Source organism: Nothobranchius furzeri, chromosome 2 (assembly GCF_043380555.1).
Source record: "Nothobranchius furzeri strain GRZ-AD chromosome 2, NfurGRZ-RIMD1, whole genome shotgun sequence".
NCBI lineage: Eukaryota > Metazoa > Chordata > Actinopteri > Cyprinodontiformes > Nothobranchiidae > Nothobranchius > Nothobranchius furzeri.
In genome coordinates this window covers 75,547,503-75,559,897 of record NC_091742.1, presented here as the reverse complement: position 1 = coordinate 75,559,897, position 12,395 = coordinate 75,547,503, and the positions used below count along the sequence as shown (strand labels likewise).

Sequence of the window (12,395 nt, the reverse complement as noted above, 5' to 3'; positions counted from 1 at the left end):
TGCCCTGCAGCTTGATACCTTAGTAAATTCTTCTTTTTGCACATATTTCTCATAATGTTTACCACAAATACTAGTTAGCATGCTACTTCTTGGCTGCGTGCTTATTCTTCTTGGTAAACATTGACTTGGTGCGTTACCGCTACCAGCTGGTAAGAAGTGTAAACTAGGTCTTCTAAACAAGATTTAGAAAATCTAGAGTGTTTTCTTTCTAAAAAGAGAACACACAACCCTGTATTTAAGATGGTTCAAAAACAGTTTCAACTTTAATATGCGTTTTAAAACATTTGAATCAAAAGGACAGCAGACACCCCTGAGACTGTGCTGGAGGCACGGAGAGAGGAGGAACAGAAGCGCTTGTAGCTGCAACTTCTGGCTGCACTTGCCTTTTTGATGCATCATCCCTGTTTGTGCTGGCATTGTTTTTCTGTTTGCTAAACCAAGCTCTGATATCCATTTTAGCAAGCTACTGTACCAAAGCGTCTTCTTCTACAGCATCTAAAACGGTCGATTAGTAACCTAGAGTGCCCTCTGTTGATCGTCTTGAACCAATACATTTGCATGAGGTGTTGTACCGTATGTACAGTCTATGGTTGTAATCTGTCCTGGGCGGGCCAGATCGGCAAATGGGCGGGCCGCAGAGGCAGTCAACAGTGGGAGGGAACACAAGGAGGTGAGACTGCATTCACAACAGTGGCTACTCCTGGGTAGAGCTGCAGCAGAACCAAAACTCCACGAGGAACTGCCGCTCGAAAACTTGAAGTTTCTCAGGTAATTATTACTTTTACATCTACACATTTGCTTCTGATATTTTGTAGTAATATAGAAGTGTGATTTTAAAACCAGATTAATTCAAAATCTCTCTGTGTGTTTTACTGTGTAATGAAAGTAGCAGTGGGCAGTACGGGCAGAATATCTTGCCCTCCAGACAGAAACTTAAGACACCACCAGTAGGCAACGACTTATAAAAGACACGCTTTATTACACGAATAATGACACACAACAATAAAACACCATGGCCCGAGCCCTCGCTCATAAAACCAACAGTCCAGCATGAGTCACACAAGCAGCGGTACTTAGCTGTCTCAGATGTGGTGACCCCCCTCCCCGGGGTCTGAGCTTCCAACGCCCCGGGGTGCAGCTTGCGAGGACGGCGGTAAGCCCACAACATAAGTCCAACTGCCTGAGTCCGTAGCGGCAGATATCGGCGTGGTCTCGGCATCACCTATGCTCAGCCCTCGCTGTCTAAAGAAGGCGTCAAGCCTTCCCTCCTAGCACTGGAACGCTGCATGCCTATTTAACTGTCTTCGTTACCAGCAGCCCTACCCGACTGTGAACGACCCCACCCCCCAAAGTTCGATGCCACACTGACAGGTCGACCACGCACCCCTCTCAGTAGACCTGTCACCTTTTTATCCTCCCTGGCCTCGTCATGGATAACGAGGACCAGCTGGTGTCCAATCACCACACCCTCGGAGCCCGGCAGCCTCCGTCTTCTGCCCATCACACTCTCCCTCTCTTTGTCCTGAGGGACTCGCCCTTGAGTCCTAGATCTCCACATGATAATCCTTATGCCAAACAGGGGGTCTCCTCTGACGAACCACGCGTTGCTCCACAGCTCCCGGTCCCTCGACCTTCTCAGGGATACGTCCTCCCGATCCTCTTCCAACCGCACCCCCTCGAGCAGCCTCTCCATGCAATGGGGCAGGGTTGCTTGAATCACCGGAGCCCTTCGTCTCCGAAAACCATTGAGCACTCCTGCTGATGTCCTCCCAGGTGGCATCCAGCTGATGAACCACTCGCTGTTCCGCAGCTCCATGTCCGTCGATCTCCCCAGGGAGACGTCCTTCCGGTCCTCCTGCAGCAGCACCTCCTCGAGCAGCCTCTCCACATGATGGGGCCGGGTCACTTGCGTCGCCAGACATGCTTGTCTCTGCAGACCGTCGATGAACCCTGCTGGTGTCCTCCCAGGCGGCATCCTGCTGACGCAGACTCTGCCTCGCTCTCTCTCGGGACCCCACAGCCATCGGTGCTGCAACTTTTGGAAGAGAAGTGCACGGCTTAAGTCGGTTGAAATGAATCACACTCTCAGGACCCCCCTCGACGGGTACTAGCCTGTATAACACATCTGTCACCCGCTCGAGAACCCTAAATGGTTCTCTATCTCGCCTCTGAAGCCTGGGACACACCCCTCGCCTCCTCAGCTTATTTCTGACCCACACTAAGTCACCTTCCGCGTAGAACTGGCGGGAGGCCCTAAAATCATGTGCCCTCTTTTGTTGCACCGATGCTCTGCCCTGATGGCACTTCACCGCATCCACCATCATAGTGAATGTTTCCTTCAGCCTCGTCACATACTTGTCTTCTGAGGCAAAGGCTTCAACTATCCTGGCCTTCAAGTACCCAGCATTTCCTCTTCTTACAGGGGTCTCAACAACGGAGAAGGGGGCGGGCATTTGACCCACGATACACGCCCCCTCTAGTTTCCCTGAACATAAGGGCAGTCCCGACGTATATGCCGGTTACAACCACACTCCCAGCAGCCTCCCAACCTCTCATTTCCTTCCTTCCAGGAATATTCTTGCCTAGGCTGCAAGGTTGTGTTCTGAGCGTCACGACGGTGGGAACTAGATGCAGCAGGTACTGACTGTGTGCACCACTTCCTGGAGGGATTTCACCTCCTGTCTCAAGCTCTCAACCACCCCCATTAGCGAAGCAATGCTTTTATCATCAGCATCTTTCACAGTTATCCCCCTCACTCTTGCGTTCGATACTGAGCTGGTCTCCAAGCTCCTAATGAGCTCAAGCTCCGCCCCCAGGTCGATGGCTGCTTCAAGCGACGCGGGCTTGGCACTCGGTAAACACACTCTCATGTCTCCATTCCCCACATGAGCTATAAACTGATCTTTAGCCAACAGGTCTCGTGTATTGGGATCCACTGTCGGATAAGCTTTAACGACAGCCCGTCGTAATGCCATCCCGAAGTCACGGACACTTTCATTATGCCACCTGCGTCGAGCGGAGAAAACAGCTCTATTCCAATCAGCGCTGTCACACGGATCCAAACACTTCCCCATTTGCTCTTTTAACATGGCATAATTAGCATTAACACTCCCCGACAAGCCATTATAAACCTCTCGAGCCTTGTCAGACAGCAGAAGACACAGAAACTTCAACTTAAGGGGCTCATCCCAGTTATTTACATCGGCTGCCATTTCAAATTGTCCAACCCAGTCTGCCCATTCACGGCCAACACCGGAAAAGCTCTCCGGCATAAAAATCGGCCGAGCCGCTGCACTCACGGGCTGATTTTCAGCTGGTCTCAACTGAGGAGGTGTGTTATTTTCAGGTTCTGACATTCTGGATTGCTAGATCCCACTTCTGACACCAGTGTAATGAAAGTAGCAGTGGGCAGCACGGGCAGAATATCTTGCCCTCCAGACAGAACCTGAAGACACCACCAGTAAGCAACGACTTATAAAAGACATGCTTTATTACACGAATAATGACACACAACAATAAAACACCATGGCCCGAGCCCTCACTCATAAAACCAACAGTCCAGCATGAGTCACACAAGCAGCGGTACTTAGCTGTCTCAGATGTGGTGACCCCCCTCCCCGGGGTCTGAGCTTCCAACGCCGTCCAACACCCCGGGGTGCAGCTTGCGAAGACGGCGGTAAGTCCACAATATAAGTCCAACTGCCTGAATCCGTAGCGGCAGATATCGGCGTGGTCTCGGCATCATCTATGCCCAGCCCTCACTGTCTAAAGAAGGCGTCAAGCCTTCCCTCCTAGCACTGGAACGCTGCATGCCTATTTAACTGTCTTCGTCGCCGGCAGCCCTACCCGACTGCGAATGACCCTACCCCCCAAAGTCCGATGCCACACTGACAGGTCGACCACGCACCCCTCTCAGTAGGCCTGTCACCTTTTTATCCTCCCTGGCCTCGTCATGGATAACGAGGACCAGCTGGTGTCCAATCAACACACCCTCGGAGCCCGGCAGCCTCCGTCTTCTGCCCATCACAACTGTTTACTAGGGCTGCACAATATATGGTAAATGGTAAATGGTAAATGGCCTGTATTTGATATAGCGCCTTCTAGAGTCCTGGAACCCCCCAAGGCGCTTTACAACACAACCAGTCATTCACCCATTCACACACACATTCACACACTAGTGGGGATGAACTACAATGTAGCCACAGCTGCCCTGGGGCGCACTGACAGAGGCGAGGCTGCCGAGCACTGGCGCCACCGGTCCCTCCGACCACCACCAGCAGGCAATGTGGGTTAAGTGTCTTGCCCAAGGACACAGCGACAGACTGAGCTGGGCTCGAACCTGCAACCTTCCGATTACGGGGCGAGCACTTAACTCCTGTGCCACCGTCGCCCCATATATCGTAAATATATTGTTATCGCGATATCAGCATGCACTATATGCATATTGCAAAGAACAGATAAATATTGTAATGAATGGTCAGCTCAAATGTATGCTACACATTATGCATTCTGTCAATCAAACGAAAGTATTACATTTTTTTTAACAAATCAAATAGAGCTCTTCGCCCATTTGGCCAATTGGGTGGGTTCTCATAGGTTAGAGTCCCGCCCCCAAGGCTGGCGGCCCTTAATTTTGATGGTTAGCAAACACCAGAGTTAGCTTAGTTCTGCTCTTTCTGCTGATTCTGCTTTTCCTGGGATCCACTGATTGCTTTTTCTTGTTAATTTTCTTTTTCCCTTTTCACATCTTTTGCTTTTCTCATGTTTATAACTTTTTTATTTCTTTGTTTTTGATCATTTTAGTTCTTGAGCTAAGTTTTTATTCATCACAAGTAATATTGTCATCGCAATATTAATCACTGTTATTGAATATCACAGGTTTTCCTAATATCGTGCAGCCCTACTGTTTACTCAAAAGAGAAGCTCATTAGCATCTGGGTGAGCTGCTAAGAGCTAATGTTTGTGTAGCGGGAGCCTGTAGGACATGGCTGTGAATAAAGACAAAATGTTGGCGCCCAAAGGTTAAAGAGCAAGTCGCGCCTAAATTAACTTTTTTTTTTGGCTGATATCCTGTATAGATGAGTGTCTAATGGTGCTGTACACATGTATAATCGTTAGTGTGGCAGTTTAGTGCAACTTACTTTAAATTTAATAGTTCAGCCCAAAACCATAATTATATCTCCATCTTCAGGTTAAAAACTCTGCTCCATATTTATTTTGAACCAGCTGTGGCTGATGGCTAAGCATTGTCACTACGTGGCTGAACCGCACTGGTCTCCAGGTGAGGCAGCCACACATCGACCTGGCTCAGCCACTCATCGGCTGATTTGACACATTAGCGCTCTGAGCCGCTTGCCTCCTTGAAAAAAAAAAAGCCCTCCTCCCCTTTTCATCTAATGACACCGGCGGTGCCGGGCAGGGTCTTGGGGGGTCTCAAGACCCTGCCAAACGCCTTGACCCCTCATTTGACCCGGCCCCACCCCCTTCCTGAACTAAAAATTTAATTAATTAACTAAAATATATGAGCCTGAACCGAAATAAAGATTTTAAAATGTTTCTATTCAAATTATGCAGAACAATAATAATAACTTTTTTGTTATATAAAAAATATAGACATAAGAGTCACTGGCTGCCCCGCCTCATGAACGTTACTGCGCCTTACGTAATTGTGTTCAAGGCGCTGCCGCTGAATCGCAAGCCTGCGGGAGCTAGCTTAATGAAGCTAAAAATGGATCGGTTTGTCATACCTAAAAGAAATTGAAAACAGATGGAAATGAAACACATAGAAGTGAAAATATACCTGTAGCAGTGGAGGGCATGCCCTGTTTGATTCTGGACAAAGACGACACTGAGAAATTTGATGAGATGCCGGAGGAGGTGCAACCAGAGCAAGTTGTCGCAGCCCTCAAGGTGGAGGAGACAACAGGTGAGCAGAGGGAAAGAAATGGTGCCTCATCGAGCGCTACAGCAGTGGGAATGGATGGAGGGAATCGTGACGGCGGAGAGGATTTAACACTGGATTTAAGCCACGGTCCAGCCGAGAAACCAAGACAGCCTCAGCTAAAATCATACCCACGTCGTTCTTTTGGATCACAGGGGCAGCTAGCATCCAGGAGTTTTAGTTACTCATGGTTCAAACAATACCAGTGGCTTGAATATTCAGTGTCAAAAGACTCAGCTTTTTGTTTTGCCTGTCGTCATTTTTTTCACAGTGTGCATGGATCTGGTGGTCACTCAGAAAAGTGCTTCACCCAAGACAGGGTTTAAAAACTGGAGAAAGGGAGGAGAGAAATTGGCGCAACATAACGCCAGCGCTTCTCACAAAGTGGCAATGGAAGGGTGGTGTGAATTTAAGGAGAGAGAGAAAAATGGATATAGAATTTTGATGCACCTCCATGACGATGGACATAAGAAACTTGTTAAAGAAAAGAAAAAGTCCCATTAGTTGTCACACACACAGGTGTGTGTGCAAAACTTGTTCTCCGCATTTGACCCATCCCCTGGGGGAGCGGTGAGCTGCAGACACAGCCGCGCTCGGGAACTATTTGGTGGTTTAACCCCCCAATCCAACCCCTTAATGCTGAGTGTCAAGCAGGGAGGCATTGGGTCCCATTTTTTCACTCTACCACTAGGCCACTGAGAAAGGTTACAGAATCTACATGCGAGCAGTTATTGAGTCACTGCGCTTTACAGCTTGTCAAACCATTGGTCAGAGAGGCCACCTAGAGAATAAGCAGTCCAACAACAGAGGTAATTTCCTTGAAATGTTACATGTGCTGGGAAAGTTTGATCACACTGTGTCCAAAAAATTATCTACTGAGCCAGGTAATGTAAAATATGTCCATCATGACTTTCAGAATGAGTTAATTGACATAATGGCCTGCATTTTGAGAGAACAGGTCAGTAACGAAGTTAAACTAGAGAGCACTTTACTTTAATGGTGGACGAAACAAAAGACGTGAGCAAAAAAGAGCAGATATCTATTGTTCTGCGCTACATACACAATGTCCGTAATGTCTGGCTGCAACAACGGTGTTCAGGAAAAATTTCGTAGAGAGGTCCCACATGCAGTGTACATCCACTGCCACGCACACAGATTAAACCTGGTTTTAGTTGACTGTGTCCACAATGTAAAACCAGTTGTCGAATGCTTTGTCACAGTTCAGCTACTTTACAACTTTTTTTCTGGTTCAGTAACTCACAAAGTCTTCATGGAACAACAAGCTGAACTTGAGCACACTAAAAGAGCTGTGGAATTAAAACGCCTGTCAGATACCAGATGGGCATGTCAGTACTATAGTCTTTGGGCAATAAAGCGAACCCTCCCTAGCATCTTAGCCACACTTGAGGAAGTCTGCAATCAAACAAATAGCCATAGAGCTATTGAGGCAAGATCACGAAATGGCTTGATTGATGCACAGTTCGTTTTGCAAATCTACATGCTGGAGAACATATTTGGGCTCACAAAAACTTTATCTGACCAACTACATGCCACAGATTTAGATTTGGCATCCGCCACTGGTTGACACACTCAAAGAAGAACGCAGTGGTGAAACTTGGACCCATGTGGCAGGGCGCAAGTGACATGTGAGCGAGTGGGCATTGACATGCAGTGCCAGCAGGCAAAAAGAAAAATAATACAGCCCTCCAACCTGCAGCAGTTTCATGTCAGCAATAGCCAGACAAGGAAAATAATACTGCAAACACCTGAAGACTACAAAATCCTGTTTTTTCCCAGTACTTGACCGTTTTATCAGTGAACTGAATAGGCGCTTCTCTGCTGACAGTGGTCATGTTATGAAAGGAGTTTCAGCTCTTAATCTCAAACACAAGACCTTCCTGCACCAAGATGCCCTTCAACCCATGGCTATGCACCATGGCATATTAGAAGACAACCTTTCAGCAGAACTACATCAACTGAAATGCCTCATTGACAGAAAAAAACAAAATGGGGTCTCTCTCAACAGCCCCATGACGTGCTGATTCTGTTGAGGTCATACAGGGGGGCAGCAGTAGCTCAGGTGGTAGAGCGGGTTGCCTCATGATCGGAGGGTCATGGGTTCGATTCCAGCTCCCGCCAGGGGTATCCTGCTGTCGTGTCCTTGGGCAAGACTCTTCACCCAACTTGCCTGTGTTAGTGGTGGTCAGAGGGGCCGACGGCGCCAAATGGCAGCCTCGCCTCTGTCAGACCTCCCCAGGGCGGCTGTGGCTACAAGTAGCTTACCATCACTAGCAGTGTGTGAATGTGAGAGTGTGTGAAAGCGTCTTTGGGTGTCTTGAAAAGCGCTATATAAGTTCAATGCATTATTATTATTATTATTATTATTATTATACAAGGAGGCTTTCATTGACTTATACAAACTTGTGTGCATCTCCATGGCACTGCCAGTATCAACAGGATGTAGCTTTTCCTGCCTACATAGTTTAAAAACCTACCTCAGAAACAGAAGTGGCGATGTTCTAACTAGCAATCTTGCTGTGCTGGCAATCAGCTCAAGAAGAACAAAAGAGATGGATGTAGATGTTGTTATTGATCGCTTTGCAGCCAATCATAAAAACAGACGTATTGTTCTCTTTTAAGTGGTGAGTACATTCCTTACATTACATTTTAACAAGTTTAAATAGTTCTGTGTTTAATGTGCTATAAACCCAATTGTTGCAGGAAATCACAGCTGTGGAGAATGGAGAGAAGACAAGTGGAGACTGGAGACATAAGAGGAGCAGAGAAAAAGACAGGAGACTGGAGAAATGCAGCAGAGAAGAAGACAGGAGGAAACTGTACTAAAGAGGAGCAGAGAAGAAGACAGGAGGCTGAACAAAAGAGCTGTCAATAATGTGAGTAAAGTGAATCTCTTTCTATTGTGTTGCTGTTGTTAGCATAAATACTAACCTATTCTTGTGTACTATAAGCTCATATGTTGCAGTAAATCACAGCTGTGGAGAATGGAGAGAAGACAAGTGGAGGCTGGAGACTTAAGCTTGGTTTATGCTTGACGCATTTACTTTCCGCTTGGTGATGCGGCTCGCGGATGGAACGAGCTTCACAACTTGCAGCGTTTATGGTTCATGCGGCTCTTCTCTGCGGTGAGCCAATATTCTCCCAAACTGAACGGGGCAGCATGGAGCTCTATGGCATGCATCCAACACTACACCATAGTAGAAGTAGAAATTACTGTTGTTTGCAACATGGCATTCCAGCATTTTTTAACAGCGTCCTCGTATTTTCCGACAGTGCGAGCTATTTCTCTCCAAGAATTATTAACAACATGTTGATCACGGTGATCTTTGAGAGCTGAATCATACAAATGTCTGTATTTACGAACCTCTGCCATACTAGTTCTTGCCAGTCCGCCATGTATTTCCGTGTCCGACAGTCCGCGTGGTTAGAAAATTTCCTAGGTGCGCGGTGCTTTAAGTTTGGGCCGTGCGGAGGCGCGGTGGAGGGGCGTGGTTGTTAAAATGACGCAATTTTGCCGCGCGGAGCCGTGCGAACCTCGCGGACGCGTCAAGCATAAACCAAGCTTTAAGAGGAGCAGAGAAGAAGACAGGAGGAGATTGGACAAAAGAGCAACAGACAGGAGGGGGAAACTGGACAGAAGTGGTGAGAGTATGAGAATAGATACTCTTTTGTAAATATATTTTCTGTCATGTGTGTGGCTATGGCAATTAAAGGATATAATTTGCAATTAACTAATTAATGAAAAATAAAGTAGTAGTAGTATTTTTGTTGTTTAGTAGCAGTAATATGCAGTTACTAGCTGTCCACTGCATTTTTGTGTTTTCTTGAGACCCCCCTTTGAAATGACCAGGACCCCCCATTGTCCCCCCCAATAAAAATTGTCTGGAGCTGCCACTGTCTAATGATCGTGGTTAACAGGAAATCCTCCAGAATGCTGCAGAATCTGTCTGCTTTTCTCTTGAGCAGTAAGTCTTGTGTGAGTGGGTGCACGTGCGAGTTCGCCCGTGCTCGTTAACAACTCGTTTTTAGATTGAGAAACTCCAACAGTGCACTTAGGGGGGTTGAGGGGGGTGCGGTCTATCACTACCTCAGTGCCGCTCTCTCAGTCCACCAGGAGACACCTCTTTCAGAAGCGTTTTTCTAACAGGAAGTGTGGATGAAATACGTCTCCACCCAGGGAAGACCCTCACTTTAAAGAAAAGACAGAGGACACAGTGAATGACATCGTTGACAATAAACGACCAGTTCAGTCGTGTATTTTGCTAACGTCATAGATGCGCTGCTAATAATTCTGACAGTCATGAGAGAGCGTAAGCTCCTGTAGAAATTCAGGGCAACTAAAAAGCCTGGCAAGCGGGTCCAATACAATACAAATATATACAGAGCAAGATCTTTTACTATGATGGCACAAGGTACAAAACACTTCTACGACAACTGGCACTGTGGCAAAAGTAATTTTTAAAAATGTTATTATTTGTTTATGCAGTTTTCTGGAGTTCACAATATTCCATTTCCACTTGTCCAGGTCTGTCCAAGAAACTTGACACAGTCATCCGAGAGCGGGTGTCATGACCTCTGCGTTCCTGAGCTCCATTTTACCCACTACACCGTGGACAGCTCCTCGCTCCGGCCCTGCTGAAACAGAGGATCAGCACCATGGAGAGAGGCATGCTGAGACGCACCCTTCCCGCCGGCCCGCTGACACCAGCTGCGGATAATCAGCACTCATCAGAAGCCTTACAAAGGAGGAAGACACGGAATCGAGAGAGAGGTCGAGGAGAGAAGGGAGTCGAGAAGAGTGAACAGAGATTGAGCACGATCAAGCACAAAAGGGAGACGAGCAGCAGAGGAACGACACGGAGAATACAGAGACGAGAGACGGAACAGGGAAAACCTGAGACCGCATTTGACCACAACCAGAGGGAAACCGAGAGACCTAGAGTCTTGCCTTTTATACCGACACAGAGATCTTTCTGGGAGGAGAACCACCGGCTTCCAGAAAGAGAGAGAGAAAAGGGAGAGCGTGAGACGCCTGTTACGGCTGGAGTAACACAGGACCTGAAGGAGGAAAACTTACCCCGGGCTGGGTATTGTACGAGTGTGGGGCCTTGCCCAGAACTTTAGACTTGTATTTAGAATAATAGATTTAATCAGACCTCTGGCATTATTTTCATCGACCTTATTTATACCTGCCAGGGACACTTTTAGTTAATAAACTCCTTTTGAACTTTTATTTGTCCTCGTGTTTGCTCCCACCACACTTGTGTTGCCCCTCCTGGTAATTCCTAGGCCTGGAGGGGTGTATCATAATGGGGGCTCGTCCGGGTGTTCCACAGAGTTAGCTCCGGTTGTAGCAAGGTAGCTACCTCCATTAGCTTAGCTCCCACCTCCGCGTTAGCTTTGGGTTAGCTTCAGGTTAGCTTGCAGCTAGTTCGACCAGGTGCAGCTCAGGGAGAAATCTTAACAGCAGATGGAGCCAGAGAGGGACAACTCTCAGTATTTTATCCTCTGTCATATTCTGTTGCTGCTTAGAAGGAATGTGACCAGAATTCTGATGGTTTAAATGAAACCTGTTTTATCCTCCATTCACCACACTCATCTACGGAGGGATTATAGATGAGGACAGGAGAGGTGGGGAATGGTGGTAAGGGGGGGGTGTAACAATATCGAAGGGAAGATGTAGGCAAGGAAAAGGGGAAATGGGAAGAGAATAAAAAAAAAAACAAGGAATTAGTCTGTGATGCATGCTTTTATCACTTTTCGCCGGGATTACGCAAATTCACTACTTATTGATGCTCCTGTTTCAGCGTTAAACCGGCTGCAAACTGTTCAAAATGCTGTAGCTAGGTTTCTAACAAACACAGATAGATGCAGTCACGTTGCCCCGGTTTTGGCTCGTCTCCACTGGCTGCCTGTGACTTTCAGGGTGTGTTTCAACATTCTGTTATTTGTCTACAAGGCACTGAATAGCCTAGCCCCCCCAACCCCCCCCCCCCCCCCCACACACACACACACACACACACCTATCAGAGCTGTTCTTACCTTATGCGCTGGTGCGTCCTCTAAAATCAGCTGACTGCTTGCTGCTCTGTATTCCCAAAATGAATTATAAAGCGAGAGGAGTGCGTGTCTTTTGTGCATGCTGCTCCGCATCTTTGGAATGCTCTCCCTCTCACCCAGGGCCGGCCCGTCCATAGGCATTATAGGCAAATGCTAGGGGTGCCAGCCAGCCAGGGGACACCCTAGCTTCACAAAAAAAATAATAATAAAAAATAAAGTTACATAACGTTTGTAAAGCAAGTTGATATTAATGTGTCTTAATATTAAAATATCAAGCCCACAACATAATACCTTCTTAGCAAAGTTTATTAAGTAGTGCAGTGTGCATTTAAAAATGATTAATGATACGTCACTATGTGTTGCCGCGCGTGGCGCC

At 47.1% G+C, this 12,395-nt stretch overlaps 1 long non-coding RNA gene across 1 annotated transcript; it reads left to right on the top strand.

Moving 5' to 3' along the window:
* The first annotated feature begins 3,316 nt into the window (after positions 1 to 3,316).
* Positions 3,317 to 11,874, top strand: LOC139066395 (uncharacterized). Its single transcript, XR_011519290.1, has 3 exons — positions 3,317 to 8,835; positions 8,911 to 9,601; positions 10,485 to 11,874. It is a non-coding gene; the product is annotated as an uncharacterized lncRNA (long non-coding RNA).
* Positions 11,875 to 12,395: the final 521 nt, after the last annotated feature.